The following is an 18059-nucleotide window of genomic DNA, read 5'->3' on the forward strand; positions in this document are numbered from 1 at the left end:
CCGCTATTTTAAATATGAAAATGGAAACACGATCTTATTTTAATAACCTAACTTTTGGCAGTCCAATTTAAGGGAGAGATGTTTCAATCTATGTTCCTCTTGCTGCCATTGAGAGCACTATGATGTCTACCATCACGTTATTTATTTCCCTTTTAAAAATCAATATTTGATTTACCATTTTCAATGTTTACTACATTTAACAAGGTTATATGCCTTTATTTAAATCTATTCCTTTAAAATGTGATGATGTGGAGATGCTGGCATTGGACTCGGGTGGGCACAGTAAGAAGTCTCACAACACCAGGTTAAAGTCCAACAGGTCTATTTGATAGCACGAGCTTTTGGAGCACTGCTCCTTCATCATGCGAATGGAGAGTTGGGTTTGTGAGCAATAGGTAAAGATGTTGTTAACACATATATTTGTAGAGCATAGAGAAATAGCTTGAAGTTAAATAGATTGGATATAGTTAGGCATATTGATAACCCACTTTATGGAAACAACTGTGAGTTTAGTCACAAACATAGGACATAGGGTTCGATGCTGCTAACACAGCAATAATTAGGGATAATAAAAAGACTGCCTGTAATGTAGAGATAACATCAGAGATGTGATGTGCAGTGAAGCATACACCACATCCTGCAGGAATGTAAGAGGCCCACGTTATAAAAAGCAAATGGTCTGCAAGATGTGTTGTTTCTACAACTAAGCATAAAAGGGGAAAAGGTCACTGAGATGGTTGGGACAGCAGTGATTAAGTTGGCAAAGGATTGATTACCGCCAATCTGAACTGGACATGTAACAGTATTGGATAAGATGGATGAGTTTGCTAATGCACTCTTGTGATAACAGGAGACATTGTTAGATGGGATAGGAACTTAGGGCACCTCGAGCCAATAGGAGAATGTCAACACATAGATGGGACAGGGACCACCAATTAGGAGAGAACATCACATTGCAAAGCCATCACAATGCTTGTAAAAAAGGTATAAAATGTGCTGTAAATCTATGTGAGGTGTGCCTATTTCGCTAGACACCCGGTCTTGCAAGAACGTCAAATAAAATCTTGCTCCTTCAGAACTTGACTTGACTAAATTGTTTAACTGTGAGCTGTGTTTCTCACAATTGGGGGCTCGTCCGGGATCCTAACATCCCTGGTAGGGAGGTTGCCGGTGGCAACTGGGAAGACGCGTCCCGTTCCAAATTGAACGGTCCCAGGTGCTCATCGGTGGGCTTCTCTGCCACTGACTGTTAAGAATCCTAGGAAAGTTGTTCTGAACGAGTAAGTGGGATACGATAGGCACCGTCGTGTGGTCGGGCAACGCTGTGCACGGACCAAGGTAAGAAAAGTGACTTTTAAGTATTGCCTTGGCGACCGGGTCGTGGTCGGTAAACCATGGAAAAATGGGGGTAGTTGGAAGAAGTCCCCCGGGAAAGGTGTCAGGATTGGGGCCCCAGGTAACATCCCTCCAGAAAGTCCGTTGGGAAGGATGTTGGAAGGTTGGAGCACTAGTAGCTGTACTAGGGATAAAAACAAGACGACAATGAGAGGATATTGTTGTCTTGTTTGGGTGAAAGAAGCAATCCGGAGTCCGTCTGTCTTCTGGCCAAAGTACGGATCGGAGGAGGATTGGGTTTGTCATATTCTTAATGAATATGTGAGATAGAAGCAGCCGGTGTCCCAGAAAGGAATTGACTATGCAAGTTGTTGGATAATGTTAATTTCGGGGCTGCGGGGGAGGTTATGTGATGAGGAAGCAGAAAGAGTAGAGAGAAGTATGTCAGTGGAACTGGGAACCCTGACATAGGCTTTTACTGAGGTGCGGGGTGAACGCTAATAGCAGTTATGTATTTGGAATTGTGCATGACTATATGACTGTTTGAGAGAGAAGGGGATTTGTCACGGCATGGGGCACCCAAATCAAACAGGTCAAATTTATTAGAGGCCAGTGAGCTCCCACCAGTAAAGGGTTAAAAAAAAGAGACAAGCAGGCTGACTCTGTATGGTACAGAGAGAGAGAGAGAGAGGGTGTAACTGTGTAATTGAGACCCTCAGGTGATGTAATAGATATAGCCAATCAAAGTGAATTGCTTTAAGTTTAATAAATTAGGTAGGGATCAGACAGAGATTTGAATTCTGCCAAGTGGGAAAGGTGGCATTACATTGCATCTTGAAGTTGTGAGGAGAGTTAACCATTTAGGCAAACAGTAGATTTGATTTTGTACTTGCCTGTGTTGGTTACAAAGGCAGAGCTGTAGAAATAATTAAACATGTAGATTGCACATTAGAATGCTTTCAGTATTTCTTCGTGCATCTGTGTTCCAAGTGATGTTTTGTTTTATTGTACCAGAATTGTAAGAATGTGCAAGGGTCTTGATTTAGTGAGGATATTTAAAGGTGATAAAAATAAATCTTATTTTGGATTTTCTGAATCAGGCTTTTGTTAAATAAACTGCTGTACTTTGACTCACAATTGGATTCAGAGGTATCTTTACCTACAAGAATTGGTGCTGAAACCTGGGATCTGTTTACGGGTCCGGTTGAATGGCCACAACCGGAGCTCCGGAATAGATTACCGAATTTAAGGGAGTGAATCAAAGTACAGTAGGTGCTCATCTGTGATGAAAGAGTGTGAGTGTGTGAGAGGTCTGAGCTGAGCACGTGCAGATAAGGAGGTGTCTGTCTTTACACCCAGCCTTAGACCAGTTGTTAAGAGGGGTAGCCCCCTATGCGAAGCTCAGAAGTTTGAAGTGAGTGTAAAGGCTAGAAAAGGATGCCTGGGATGTGATGTTCAGATGAGAGTAAGAAAGAATCTGTCTGAGAGATTGCCGGAGTAGAAGGGAAAGCCGGCTTAATAGTGTGAGCTTAAGGGTGTAAGCCCACGAGTGTAAGCGGTGGTACGGAGGGGACTGATCACCCCTGATAGGTATCACCGGACTGTGATAAGAGCGACCTAGGGGTGGGATCCATTTCACCCACTAGATCAACAATGGAAATGATTGGGAAAAAAAGGACGGAACTAAGATAATTGGAATTCTCTTAGTTTGAATTAATTAAACAGGTTTAAACTGGATTAATTGAACACATCTCAGTCTTGGGTAAAAAAATTGGGCTGACGACAAGGAGAGAATTGAAACGTCAGAATCACAGATTAGAGAGTTAGAAAAGAGAAACCAAACAAAGAAAATAGCAGTATTGTTAATACATCAGTTAGCTGGACTAATTGAACAAGTAGTCACTTCCACTAAGAAGTGGAGTGGGGATAAAAAAAAAATTCAGAAAATAGAAGGGTGGAGTGAGAAGCCACTTGATGAATTGTTAAGAGAAGCACAGAAGGTATTTGTGAAGAGAGATAATGAGACAGAGAAACAGAAGGCAAAGATAATGGTAGCGACCGTAGATGAGATTGTGAGAAAGAGGGTAAATCCCCTAACTGAGGAAAGGACACGAGGGTATCAGTATGTTGAACGGAAGGTGCGCGGAAGTAGAAAAGGTGGGGCACTAAAAGGTGGGGTAACACAAAAAAAACCCAAAAGGGGTGTTATCACTGTGGAATGGTTGGACATTTTAGAAGACAGTGCCCTGAATTACAAAGAGAAGAGAGGGTAGTGCCTCTCATGAGTATGGATGAAGATTAGGGAGGTCAGGGGTTCCTACCCCCGGGAATCCACCGGGAGCCCTTGATAAATCTGCAGGTGGGTCCCCAACAAGAAGATGCGGTGTTTCTGGTGGATACGGGGGCCACTAGATCCTCTCTGAATTATATACCGAGAGGAATAAAGTTAATCGATAAAAAATAAATGGTATCAGGAGTGAAAGGGGAAGGTTTTACAGTCCCCATGTTTGAACCGATTATGCTTAAATATCAGACTGAGCGGATAGAGGGTCAACTCTTATACATACCAGCAGTTGGCAGTAATTTATTAGGCAGAGACTTAATAATTAAATTGGGTTTGGCAATTGGAGTAGAAAAGAACCAATTAACAGTAACCATTGGCAGTATTAACAGACGAACAGGAACAGCAAATAGACCCGATAGTCTGGGCAGGGGAGGAAAACCGAGGGGGATTAGACGTTCCTCCTCTGCAAATAAATTTAAAAAAAAAGGAGAGACGGTGTGTGTTAAGCAATACCCTATACCTTTGCAAGGAAAACAAGGATTACAGCCAGTAATTGAAGGATTGGTTAGAGATGGACTGTTAGAACCCTGCATGTCCCCTTATAATACCCCTATATTGCCTGTAAAGAAGCCTGATGGAACGTACCGCCTGGTACAAGACCTAAGGGCCCTGAATCAGATAGTGCAGACACGACACCCCGTTGTCCCTAATCCTTATACTTTATTAAGCAAGATTCCTCCTGATCATGGATGGTTCAGTGTAGTAGACCTAAAAGATGCATTTTGGATATGCCCACTGGTGGAAGAAAGTCGAGACTTATTTGCTTTTGAGTGGGAAAATCCTATCACAGGACGGAAACAACAGTTCAGGTGGACAGTGCTCCCACAGGGGTTCACAGAGTCCCCAAATCTTTTCGGTCAAGTCTTAAAGCAGGTGTTAGAAAGATTTAAAAAGCCTGATGAAATCACGTTACTACAATATGTAGATGACCTACTAGTAACAGGAGGAGAAAATGTCTAAAAGGTAATAGAAGCTACAAATAGCTTATTGAATTTTCTGGGACAACAGGGATTTAGGGTACGCACAGAAAACTAAACAACTATATTTGAAACTGTTAGAAGAAGAACCTAATGTTTTAGAGTGGACAGAGGATCTAAGCTGATAATAGAAACGAAACTCCCTTGGACTAAGTGCTTACCAATAGCACTTTTGCATATTTGTACACCTCCTCGAAAGGATTTGGGTTTATCCCCCTATGAAATGCTATTTGGACTGCCTTATATGGGGACAGTCGGGGAGTTACCGGTTCCTGAAATGAATGATCAATTTGTAAAGAAATATATACTGGGCCTGTCCTCCTCGATATCTTCCCTTAGGAAACAAGGATTATTGTCGCAGACTCCAGCCCTCGACTTCACGGTACATACAATTCGACCGGGAGATTGGGTCCTGGTAAAGTCATGGAAAGAAACTAAGCTGCAACTGGAATGGGAGGAACCATATCAAGCACTCCTAACAACTGAGACAGCAATCAGGACTGCTGAAAAGGGGTGGACACATCATACTAGAATCAAAAGGACTGGTAAAACCTCCAGATAATTCCGACACGTGGAAGGTCGCACCAACTGAAGAACCTTTAAAGCTGAAATTTAAAAGACTCTAAATAATCAATTTCTAGTAGCGGCGTGAGCGCGGGAAAGAAACTGTTTTGAATAAGTTCTCTCCTAAAAGGTAACGAGAAAGGGATAGAATGGAAGGGGTAACCTGGATAATGCTTTCCTTCCTCTTGTCTCAGAAAGTACTTACAAGTATGGGATATAATTTAGATAAATTAGAAAAGGAAAGGAAAAATACTATAAGCTCAATTACGATTCTGGATCTCCCTACAACACAGGTGGTAGAAACTGACCTATGTTCTTTGGTAGTGTGTGGAGATCTGGTGAGCCAGCGAAAATATTCGGTAGAATCCTTACAATTTTATGCTGATGGAAAATATCCTTGGGGTGGACACCCTTCCATAATATCCCTTCATCAGAAAAATATGCAGTCCAGATCAGAATGCTTAGATAAGAAATGCAATCCTATATATATAAAACAATAAAAGGGACCAAATGGACCGAAAAAAAATAAACGGTCCAGTTCTAGATCCTAAAAACCTCTCCCGGTACTCCATAGCTGGTGGACCCTTCCTTACGGTTAATTGGACCAGAGACTATCAACTGCACCAGGCAGTATTTAGAATCAGGGTAAAGGAGGGAGGAAAAGACAGCAAATTGAAATGCTGTTTCCGAATCTATGTAGATAAAAATTTGAAAACACCCGACCGAAATGATCAGGTTCCCCAAAACGACCCAAGGGCAGTAAGAATGGTAGAAGTAAACAACCTAAAACAAACCCTTGAAATAGAGACTGGGTATGAGGAGACCAATGCCTGGGTAGAATGGATCAAATACACTGTAAAAAGCTTAAATAAAAGCAATTGCTATGCCTGTGCGTCTGGGAGGCCAGTGGCTCAAATAGTACCCTTCCCTCTGGGATGGAAACGCGACAGAAGAGGTGTGGAGTGCATGTTAGCCCTGTATCAAGAAAAGGAAGCATGGGGCAATCCGAACTGCACATCCCTATCCCTGATGTTCCCTCCCGTGGAAGCAAAGAACTTAAAAACTCCCCCTCAGTTTCTCACTGCTGTTGTGAATCATACTTCATGTGTGAACCGACAAGGGGCAGAGTTAACTCATAATATGGGGGAGTTAGAATCATGCTCAGAGATCAGGAGCATTACAGAGAACGGAATGGGAGGGAACTATTCATCATTGAAAATCCCCAGAGCAGATATATGGTGGTATTGTGGAAGAAGGGTACTGAGGCCAACTCTACCCCCCCAGTGGAAAGGTACATGTGCAATTGTCCAATTGGCTATACCATTTACCCTGGCATTTGAAGAATCGAAAAAGATAAGGAAAAATAAGAGATCAGTGATAGGAATTTCTTTTGATGAAAAGATATATCTAGATCCCATAGGAGTGCCTCGGGGAGTCCCAGATGAATTTAAAGCTCGAAATCAAATTACAGCTGGGTTTGAATCCTTGTTTTGGTGGGTGACAATAAATAAGAACGTAGATTGGATAAATTATATATATTATAACCAACAGAGATTCATTAACTAAACCAGGGATGCTGTCAAGGAGTTGGCGGAACAACTAGACGCCACTAGTAGAATGGCGTGGGAAAATAGGATAGCCTTAGATATGACGTTAGCAGAAAAAGGAGGTGTATGTGTAATGTTGGGGGGAAAGTGTTGTACCTTTATCCCAAATAATACGGCTCCTGATGGCTCTATAACCCGAGCCTTACGAGGCCTAACAACCTTAGCAGAGGAAATAGCAGAAAACTCTGGGGTAAACAACGTATTCACTGTCTGGTTAGAATCCTGGTTTGGAAAATGGAAAGGAATGGTGGTGTCAGTACTAACTTCCTTAATAATAATGGCAAGGATATTGATAACCGTGGGATGTTGCATAATCCCCTGTGTAAGGGGACTGGTCCAAAGGTTTATTGAAACAACACTAACAAAGAAAATGTCTACGGTAGATCATGGAGAGAGAATGAATTTATTGAAAATTGGAAATGAACTGGATGATGAAGTAAATAAAATAGCAGAACAAATGCTCCAGGAATTTGAAATGTGAGGATGGATGGATGTGTCAACAACAAATTAAAAAGAAAAGGGGGGAATTGTGAGCAATAGGTAAAGATGTTGTTAACACATATATTTGTAGAGCATAGAGAAATAGCTTGAAGTTAAATAGATTGGATATAGTTAGGCATATTGATAACCCACTTTATGGAAACAACTGTGAGTTTAGTCACAAACATAGGACATAGGGTTCGATGCTGCTAACACAGCAATAATTAGGGATAATAAAAAGACTGCCTGTAATGTAGAGATAACATCAGAGATGTGATGTGCAGTGAAGCATACACCACATCCTGCAGGAATGTAAGAGGCCCACGTTATAAAAAGCAAATGGTCTGCAAGATGTGTTGTTTCTACAACTAAGCATAAAAGGGGAAAAGGTCACTGAGATGGTTGGGACAGCAGTGATTAAGTTGGCAAAGGATTGATTACCGCCAATCTGAACTGGACATGTAACAGTATTGGATAAGATGGATGAGTTTGCTAATGCACTCTTGTGATAACAGGAGACATTGTTAGATGGGATAGGAACTTAGGGCACCTCGAGCCAATAGGAGAATGTCAACACATAGATGGGACAGGGACCACCAATTAGGAGAGAACATCACATTGCAAAGCCATCACAATGCTTGTAAAAAAGGTATAAAATGTGCTGTAAATCTATGTGAGGTGTGCCTATTTCGCTAGACACCCGGTCTTGCAAGAACGTCAAATAAAATCTTGCTCCTTCAGAACTTGACTTGACTAAATTGTTTAACTGTGAGCTGTGTTTCTCACAGGTTCACAAACAGAGCATATATTGTTGTTCGTCCATCGTCATCGATGAGGACCTCGACACCATTAGTCATTTTGAGGCTGGTTGTGGTGTGTCTGAAGATGACTGATCAGGCCAATTCAGGCACGGAATGTCCTGGCACATATCGGACAGACTTGTGTGGACACTGTAGTTGTTGCGCTGGTGGCTCTGGACTTGCGCAGCTCGCGCTTAAGTTGTGCTTCAGCAATACACCTTGCTTCATGAACTTAACAGCCTTTGTAGATGAGGCAGCGCCAGGTTGGGCGGTTTTGTGCCAGCGTTTCCCAGGTAGTCGTGTCAATGTCAAGTGACTTCAGGGAGGCTTTGAGTGTGTCTTTGAAACGTTTCTTCTGCCCTCCATGCAAGCGTTTTCCAGCAGAGAGTTTCCCAAAAAGGAGCTGCTTGGGTATGCGCTTGTCTGACATATGGATGACATGACCTGCCCACCGGGTCTGCACTCTCATCAGCAGCGTGTGGACTGATGGTAGACTTGCTCTAAAGAGAACTTCAGTGTCTGGTACTTTGTCTTGCCATCGGACGCGTAATATTCTACAAAGACAAGTCATGTGGAAATGATTGAGCTTTCTTGCATGCCTACGATACACAGTCCACGTTTTACAGGCATACAGGAGGGTAGTGAGTACCACGGCACTGTAGACCTTCAGTTTTGTTGTTGGGCTGATTCCTCGATGTTCCCATACAGTGGAACGCAGTCTACCAAAAGCAGAACTTGCCTTTGCTATTCTGCCGTTAACTTCTGTATCAATAGTCACTGCTTGGGGGAGGGTGCTGCCAAGATAAGTGAACTGGTCAACTGCCTGTAGTTTCTGCCCTTTGATTGTGATTAGGGGTTCTGTGTACGGTGCATGAGGAGCAGGCGGGTGCATGACTTCGGTCTTTTTAATGTTGATGGTGAGTCCCAAGTTGTCACAAGCCATGGAAAATTTGTCCATACTGACTTGCGTCTCTTGCTCTGAGCCAGCATACAGGGCGCAGTCATCGGCGAAGAGGAAATCTCTCAGAACAGTCTCCTTCACTTTGGTAATAGCTTGAAGTCTCCTCGGGTTGAAAAGCTTCCCATCCACTCTGTACTTGAGGCTGATTCCAGCAACAGTCCTGGAAGGCATCATTCAGCATGGCAGTAAACATCATGCTGAACGGTGTGGGTGCAAGCACACAGCCCTGATTGACGCCATTGGTGACTGGGAATGCCTCAGAGGATTCTCCGCCATCCGGTACTCTGGCCATCATGCCATCATGGAACTGGCGTACCATCTGAATGAATTTGGGGGAGCAGCCGAACTTTGACATGATCCTCCACGGGCCTTGTCTGCTTACAGTGTCGAAGGCTTTCGCGAGGTCAACAAGGTTGTGTAGAGCTCGCGATTCTGCTCCTGACACTTCTCCTGAAGTTGGCACCCAGCAAAAATCATGTCAGTAGTCCCACGACCTTTGCGGAAGCCACGCTGTGACTCTGGAAGCAGGCCCAGCTCCAGATGAATGACAAGACGATTTGGCAGGATTCTTGCGAGGGTTTTTCCTGTGATGGAGAGCAGCGAGATTCCTCGGTGGTTGTCACATACTTGCTGATTGCCCTTCCTTTTGTAGAGGTGTACGATGGAAGCATCTTTAAGTTCCTGAGGAATGGATCCTTGCTTCCAAAAGGACTGGAACAACTTGGTGAGCTTCTCAATAAGTGCAGGACCAGCGGCTTTATACGTCTCTGTGGGTATGGCATCTGCCCTTGGGGCTTTGCCACTGGATAGCTGGCTGACAGCTTTTGTGACTTCGGCTACTACCGGAATATGTCGCGGGCATATATAGACACAGACTCAAATACAAGATAATTAAAATGTGAGCCGTGGCTCAGTTGGTCCTACTGTTGCCTCTGGGCCAGCCCAAGAATCAAGACTGACACTCCAGTAGACGGAACCATTTGCAGGATACACTGCTGAAACTTTGACATTACCTTCCAAACCTGCGACCTCCACTATTTAGAAAAACAAGGCTGGCTAGCAGATGGGAAGAACCTGTCAATAAAAAAACTTTAGAAAGGGGAAATAATCTGATCCAATTAAAGAATTCCAGACATTCATTTTCTGCTTCGGAGGGAGGAAAGTTGCTGTGGCAAGCCTTAATTGCAAGACTTGGCCAGTGAACGCTGAGGCAGCTGAGAGAACAAAGAAAATTACAGCACAGGAACAGGCCCTTCGGCCCTCCAAGCCTGCACTGACCATGCTGCCCGACTTAACCAAAATGCCCTATCCTTCCGTGGACCATATCCCTCTATTCCCATCCTATTCATGTATTTGTCAAGACACCCCATAAAAGTCACTCCTGTATCTGCTTCCACTACCTCCCCCCGCACGAGTTCCAGGCACCCACCACCTTCTGTGTAAAAAATCTGCCTCGTACATCTCTTTTAAACCTTGCTCCTCGCACCTTAAACCTATGCCCCTTAGTAATTGACTCTTCCACCCTGGGAAAAAGCTTCTGACTATCCACTCGGTCCATGCCTCTCAATCTTGTAGATTTCTATCAGGTCGCCCCTCAATCTCTGCCATTCCAGTGAGAACAAACCAAGTTTCTCCAACCTCTCCTCATAGCTAATGCTCTCCATACCAGGCAACAACCTGGTAAATCTTTTCTGTATCCTCTACAGAGCCTCCACATCCTTCTGGTAGTGTGGAGACCAAAACTGAACACTATATTCCAAATGCGGCCTAACGAAGGTTCTATAAAGCTGAACATGACTTGCCAATTCTTAAACGTAATGCCCTGGCCGATGAAGGCAAGCATGCTGTATGCCTTCTTGACTACCTTCTCCACCTGCATTGCCACTTTCAGTGACCTGTGTAATTGTACACCCAGATCCCTCTGCCTATCAATACTCTTAAGGATTCTGCCATTTACTGTATATTCCCTATCTGTATTAGACTTTCCAAAATGCATTACCTCACATTTTTTATAAATTTTTAATAAATTTTTTATAAAAGAAATTCTGAAATGACATTCCCACTCTTCTCATCCCTGTGTGCCATAGCAACTCAAGAAGTAATAACACATTGGCATTGCTCTTACGAAAAATGAGAAATATGACATAATATATTCCCATCATTTGCATGTTATATTTGCATTTCATTTGATTGAGTTTTTTGAAGAGGTAACCGAGAAGGTAGATGAGGGCAGTGCAGTTGATGTTGTCTACATGGACTTTAGCATGGCCTTTCACAAGGTACTGCATGGTAGGTTGTTGCACAAAGTTAAATCTCACAGGATCCAGGGTGAGGGAGCCAAATGGATACAAAATTGGCTTGATGACAGCAACCAGAGGACGGTTGTCAAGGGTTGTTTTTCAAACTGGAGATCTGTGATCAGCAGTGTGCCTCAGGGATCAGTGCTGGGCCCACTGTTATTTATCATTTATGTTAATGATTTGGATGAGAATATAGGGGGCATGGTTAGTAAGTTTGCAGATGACACCAAGATTGGTTGCATGGTGGACAGCGAGGAATATTATCTCCAATTGCAGCGGGATCTTGATCAATTGGGCCAGTGGGCTGACGAATGGCAGATGGAGTTTAATTTAGATAAATGCGAGGTGATGCATTTTGGTAGATAAAACCAGGGCACGACTTACTCAGTGGTAAGACGTTGTGGAGCGTTATAGAACAAAAAGATCTAGGGGTATATGTTCATAGCTTCTTGAAAGTGGAGTCACAGGTGGACAGAGTGGTGAAGAAGGCGTTCAGCATGCTTGATTTCATTGGTCAGAACATTGAATACAGGGACATCTTGTTGAAGTTGTACAAGACATTGGTAAGGCCACGCTTGGAATACTGTGTACAGTTCTGGTCACCCTATTATAGAAAAGACATAATTAAACTGGAAAGAGTGCAGAAAAGATTTACTAGGATGCTACCAGGACTTGATGGTTTGAGTTATAAGGAGAGGCTGGATAGACTGGGACTTTTTTCTCTGGAGCGTAGGAGGCTGAGGGGTGATCTTATAGAGGTCTATAAAATAATGAGAGGCATAGATCAGCTAGATAGTCAATATCTTTTCCCAAAGGTAGGGAAGTTTAAAACTAGAGGAAATAGCAGAAGGACAATTTTTTTACTCAGAGGGTGGTGAGTGTCTGGCACAAGCTGCCAGAGGTAGTAGTAGAGATGGATACAATTTTGTCTTTTAAAAAACATTTAGACAGTTACTTGGGTAAGATGGCTATAGAGGGATAAGGGCCAAATGCAGGCAATTGGGACAAGCTTCAGGGTTTCTCAAAAAAAAAGTGGCATGAATAAGTTGGACCAAAGACTCTGGGCGTCTGAAATGCTGAAACTTTACTCTGTTTACTGAAAGCTGATTCTGCAATCTGAACATATAGTGGACAGTGGTCCAGCATGCATCAGTAGTATTTAACCAGTCCAGTTACTTGAATGGTACTTCAACCTCCAGCAGTATCTACTTCACTGCAGCTAGAGTATAGATTTCCAAAACTAATTTAGGTGAAGAGGAAAAAGAAAGAAAGTCAGTGTGCCTTTTTTTCATTTTAATGAGAATCCTTTTCCACTTTTTTAAAATGTTAATTTTATTAAAAAGGTGAAATGAAATTTAAACATTTCTTAGGCAAATAGAAAGACTGATTATCATCAGCTAAACTGTACTTAGAATTGGAATATTCTAATTAGTGACAGATGTGAGACACATATAGAGAAACTTCTATCCAGAAACCAACCACAGAACAGTGAAGTCATCTCTTAGAAAACTACAAGCTAGACTGTCAAACCTGGAACCAGCCCAGTCCCCTCCACCCTGCCCACACATCATTTCATTGTCAGGCCCACTTCATCCTCCAAAAATATAGCTGAGGAGGACACGGGGTTGCAGGGGAGTAGAATAGACAGTATTACAGTTGATAAGGAGGATGTGCTGGATATTCTTGAGGGATTGAAGATAGATAAGTCCCCTGGTCCGGATGGGATTTACCCTAGGATTCTCTGGGAGGCAAGAGAAGTGATTGCAGAGCCTCTGGCTCTGATCTTCAGGTCGTCGTTGGCCTCTGGTATAGTACCGGAAGATTGGAGGTTAGCGAATGTTGTCCCATTGTTTAAGAAGGGGAACAGAGACTTCCCCGGGAATTATAGACCAGTGAGTCTCACTTCTGTTGTGGGCAAGGTTTTAGAAAAAATTATTAGGGATAGGATTTATAGTTATTTGGAGAGTAATGAATTGATTGGAGATAGTCAGCATCGTTTTGTAGCGGGTAGGTCGTGCCTTACTAACCTTATTGAGTTTTTTGAAAAAGTGACCAAAGAGGTGGATGGGGGTAAGGCAGTTGACGTGGTATATATGGATTTTAGTAAGGCGTTTGATAAGGTTCACCATGGTAGGCTTCTGCAGAAAATGCAGATGTATGGGATTGAGGGTAATCTAGGAAATTGGATCAGGAATTGGCTAGCAGATAGGAGACAGAGGGTGGTGGTTGATGGTAAATATTTGTCATGGAGTTCGGTTACGAGTGGTGTGCCTCAGGGATCTGTTTTGGGGCCACTGCTGTTTGTAATTTTTATTAATGATCTGGATGAGGGTATAGTTGGGTGGATTAGTAAATTTGCTGATGACACCAAAGTCGGAGGTGTGGTAGATTGTGAGGAAGGGTGTCATAGTTTGCAGGAAGACTTGGACAGGTTGCAGAGCTGGGCCGAGAGGTGGCGGATGGAGTTTAATGCGGAGAAGTGTGAGGTAATTCACTTTGGTAGGAATAACAGATGTGTCGAGTATAGGGCTAACGGGAGGACTTTGAATAGTGTGGATGAACAGAGGGATCTAGGTGTATGTGTACATAGATCCCTGAAAGTTGGGAATCAAGTAGATAGGGTTGTTAAGAAGGCATACGGTGTCTTGGCGTTTATTGGTAGGGGGATTGAATTTAGGAGTCGCAGCGTCATGTTGCAACTGTACACAACTCTGGTGCGGCCGCACTTGGAGTACTGTGTGCAGTTCTGGTCCCCACATTACAGGAAGGATGTGGAGGCTTTGGAGAGGGTGCAGAGGAGGTTTACCAGGATGTTGCCTGGTATGGAGGGGAGGTCCTATGAGGAGAGACTGAGGGATTTGGGGTTGTTTTCGCTGGAAAGAAGGCGGCTAAGAGGGGATCTTATTGAAACATATAAGATGATTAGAGGTTTAGATAGGGTGGACAGTGATAGCCTTTTTCCTCGGATGGAGAAAGCTAGCACGAGGGGGCATGGCTTTAAATTAAGGGGGGGTAGTTATAGGACGGATGTCAGGGGTAGGTTCTTTACCCAGAGGGTGGTGAGGGATTGGAATACCCTGCCTGCTGCGGTTGTAAATGTGCCTAGTTTGGGGGCGTTTAAGAGATCCGTGGATAGGTTTATGGACGAAAAGGGATTGGTTTAGGTTAGTGGGTCATTGTTTTTTAACTAGTCGGCGCAACATCGTGGGCCGAAGGGCCTGTTCTGCACTGTAATGTTCTATGTTCTATGTTCCTGTCTTCACTGCTGACAGACTCACCATTTGCAACAGGGAGGAGTGGTTGTAGCGAAGGAGTCATTCAGTTTACAGGTTCACAGACCACTTGTATACATCTAACCTCAGCATTTCCCAAGGGTATTAGCATGCCATTTTATTTGTTGCTACAGACTACCTTTTCATAGAATGTCTAAAGAGATGGTGATCTAAGTATTTATTATCGATTTCTAAACATTGTGGGTTAACTTACATTATTACCTTTTTAAATGAATTGGAACCAAGAGAAAGGTTTTATATATGAAAATAATGCAGCAATAGACCTAGCAGATATCTTCAGAGAATTAATCAGGTTGCTGCTTCCCTGGTTAACACTCTGTCTTTGACTCTGGCATTCACCCAACATGGTTATTTAGCAGTTTCCCTTTTTGGTTCTCCTCAGATCATTCTATCCAACTCTCCATTAATCTGTCTAAAACATCAAGCAAGTAATAATGGGCAACATAAAAATCAGAACTTCTGAAGACCAACAAATTCAAATATTAAGCATCTCCCATCTCTCAGTAGAGTATAATCCTGCTCATAGGGTAACTTATTCAGTCAAAGTCAGGGACTCAAAGATTGCTGTCATTCTTTGATCCCTACTCTGCCCTTTTAATATTGATTCACAATCTCGGGACTGATACAAAGATGGCTGAAATTGTTTCCAAAACTCCCTTGTTGGATTTCGTAATGCGTGGTCCATGAATTCCAGTACATCCCTCTATGTTTTCAGCTGTCATAAACAAAAAATGAATAGAACATAGAACATTACAGCGCAGTACAGGCCCTTCGGCCCTTGATGTTACGCCGACCAGTGGAACCAATCTAATGACCCTCTAACCTAAACTATTCCAATGTTATCCATATGCCTATCCACTGACCATTTGAATGCCCTTAAAGTTGGCGAGTCCACAACTGCTGCAGGCAGGGCATTCCACGCACTTACTACCCTCTGAGTAAAGATATTACTCAGAGGGTAAATATTACCAATTAATGAGTCAGTATAGGACTACTTTTAAACCTTCCATGATTTTGTGGCAATACTAAGTTGGAATTAACACTTTAACTAGGTTCTAAATGATATCAGCATATTTAATTTCACCCATACATAACAACTACTCAACATTCCCTACTTGTTTATTCTGATTCAGCTTCAGTTATTAAAAGTGAAGAAAAGCTTGCATTTATGTAGCAATTTTCATGATCACCAGACATCTTAAAGCGTTTTGCAGCCAATTAAGTACTTTGAGGTGTAAAAGTAAAGTCACCATAGTTCGAGATGACAATAGGCTGCTCCCCCCTTTGAGGTGGAGATTTATCCTGAGGATCACCATACCTCCGGCAAAGGGCAAGATTGAGAAGGCAGGGCCTTCTTGAATAACCTCAGCCAGTATGGGAATTGAACCCACTCTACATCACAAACCAGCCATCCAGCCAACTGAGCTGCTGACTCCACTGTGAAGTGTAATCAGTGTTGTAATATAGGAAACACCACAGCCAATTTACACACAACAAGCTTCCACAAACAGCAATGTAATAATGTCCACATAATCTGTTTTAATGATGTTGGTTGAGGGATAGATATTGTCCAGGACACCAAAAATAACTTCCCTGCTCATCTTCCAAACTGTAATGTCTCATCCGTAAGACAGCCCCTCCAACAGTGAAGCATTCTGTCAGTACTGCACTGGAGTGTGAGCTTTGATTTTTGTACACAAGCCTCAGAGCGTAACTTAAACCCAGAACTTTGTAACTCAGAGACAAGACTGCTACCACCGAGCCAGGACTGGCAACCATCGACTCCTTGTTCGAAGTAATAGGCTCACAGAGTGTCCATTGTTGTATGACAAACCCATTTCATGCATCCAGGAAGTGTTCATGTAATTTTCTCACCTCGTTGCCTCCAGTGACCATGAACAGACAACAAACATTTATGTTTTAATAATTTTATTGAACACTTGGTCTGTAAGTGAACTCAGGTTAATTAGCATCAAGCATTCTAAGTCAGGTCAGCGCAGTGGGTAGCGTCCCTGCCTCTAAGCCAGAAGCTCCCGTTTCAAATCCCACCACAGGACTTGATGGCCAAGGAAGGTGCGTTCAAAATATGGCCTGCTGCCAAACAAGTTGAGTATGAACCTGTAAATCTTTCAAATGCACCAACAGCAGGCTCTAAGAACAGAAGAGATTCCTAGTCAGCCATGTGATGGAAAGAAAATTGGAGCTTCTATTCGCAACATTTGTTTGAACAGAAATTTCCCCTATTACAATTGTCATGAACCATGGTGAAATTACCTGCGAGGGTGTCCCAGCTTGAAACACTGGTTCGTGGTGGTGTGTAGATTTTTGGAATATTGTTAGAAGTCAAGTAAAACTCAGTGAGGAACCAGTCCAGTCATTGTATAAGCTATTATTAAAGAGTACTTATTAACTTAAAAGAAAAGGAAATACACAATCAAAAAGACTATAACACTCTAAGATACTTAAATACATGAATAACTAAACACACACACACAGACAGTATAGAAATTACCCCTCATTCCAAAATATATCTACAATTTCTGCACTCACTAAGACTTCCCTTTCCCAAAGAACATTCATATTAAATAACTCTATAAGTCATATCAAGTTTATAGTTACCACACAATATAGGGCTGGTGATCAAATCTGTGATGTGGAGATGCCGGCGTTGGACTGGAGTGGGCAAAGTAAGAAGCCTTACAACACCAGGTTAAAGTCCAACAGGTTTATTTGGTCGCAACAGCTTTCGGAGCACTGCCCTTTCATCAGGTGAGTGACGAAGGGGCAGTGCTCTGAAAGCTTAAACTAATGTTGTGAGACTTAGAACCATAGAAAATTACAGCTCAGAAACAGGCCTTTTGGCCCTTCTTGTCTGTGCCAAACCATTTATTGCCTAGTCCCACTGACCTACACTTGGACCATATCCCTCCACAACCCTCTCATCCATGAACCCGTCCAAGTTTTTCTTAAATGTTAAAAGTGACCCTGCATTTATCACTTTATCCGGCAGCTCATTCCACACTCCCACCACTCTCTTCGTGAAGAAGCCCCCCCTAATATTCCCTTTAAACTTTTCTCCTTTCAACCTTAACCCATGCCCTCTGGTTTTTTTTCTCCCCTAGCTTCAGTGGAAAAAGCCTGCTTGCATTCACTCTATCTATACGTATCAAAATCTTATACACTTCTATCAAATCTCTCCTCATTCTTCTACACTCCAGGGAATAAAGTCCTAACCTATTCAATCTCTCTCTGTAACTCAGCTTCTCAAGTCTCGGCAACATCCTTGCGAACCTTCTCTGCACTCTTTCAACCTTATTTACATCCTTTCTGTAACTAGGTGAACAAAATTGTACACAATACTCTAAATTTGGCCTCACCAATGCCTTATACAACCTTAC

The sequence above is a fragment of the Carcharhinus amblyrhynchos genome, chromosome X (genome assembly GCF_965287045.1).
Source record: "Carcharhinus amblyrhynchos chromosome X, sCarAmb.v2.hapA, whole genome shotgun sequence".
Classification (NCBI taxonomy): domain Eukaryota; kingdom Metazoa; phylum Chordata; class Chondrichthyes; order Carcharhiniformes; family Carcharhinidae; genus Carcharhinus; species Carcharhinus amblyrhynchos.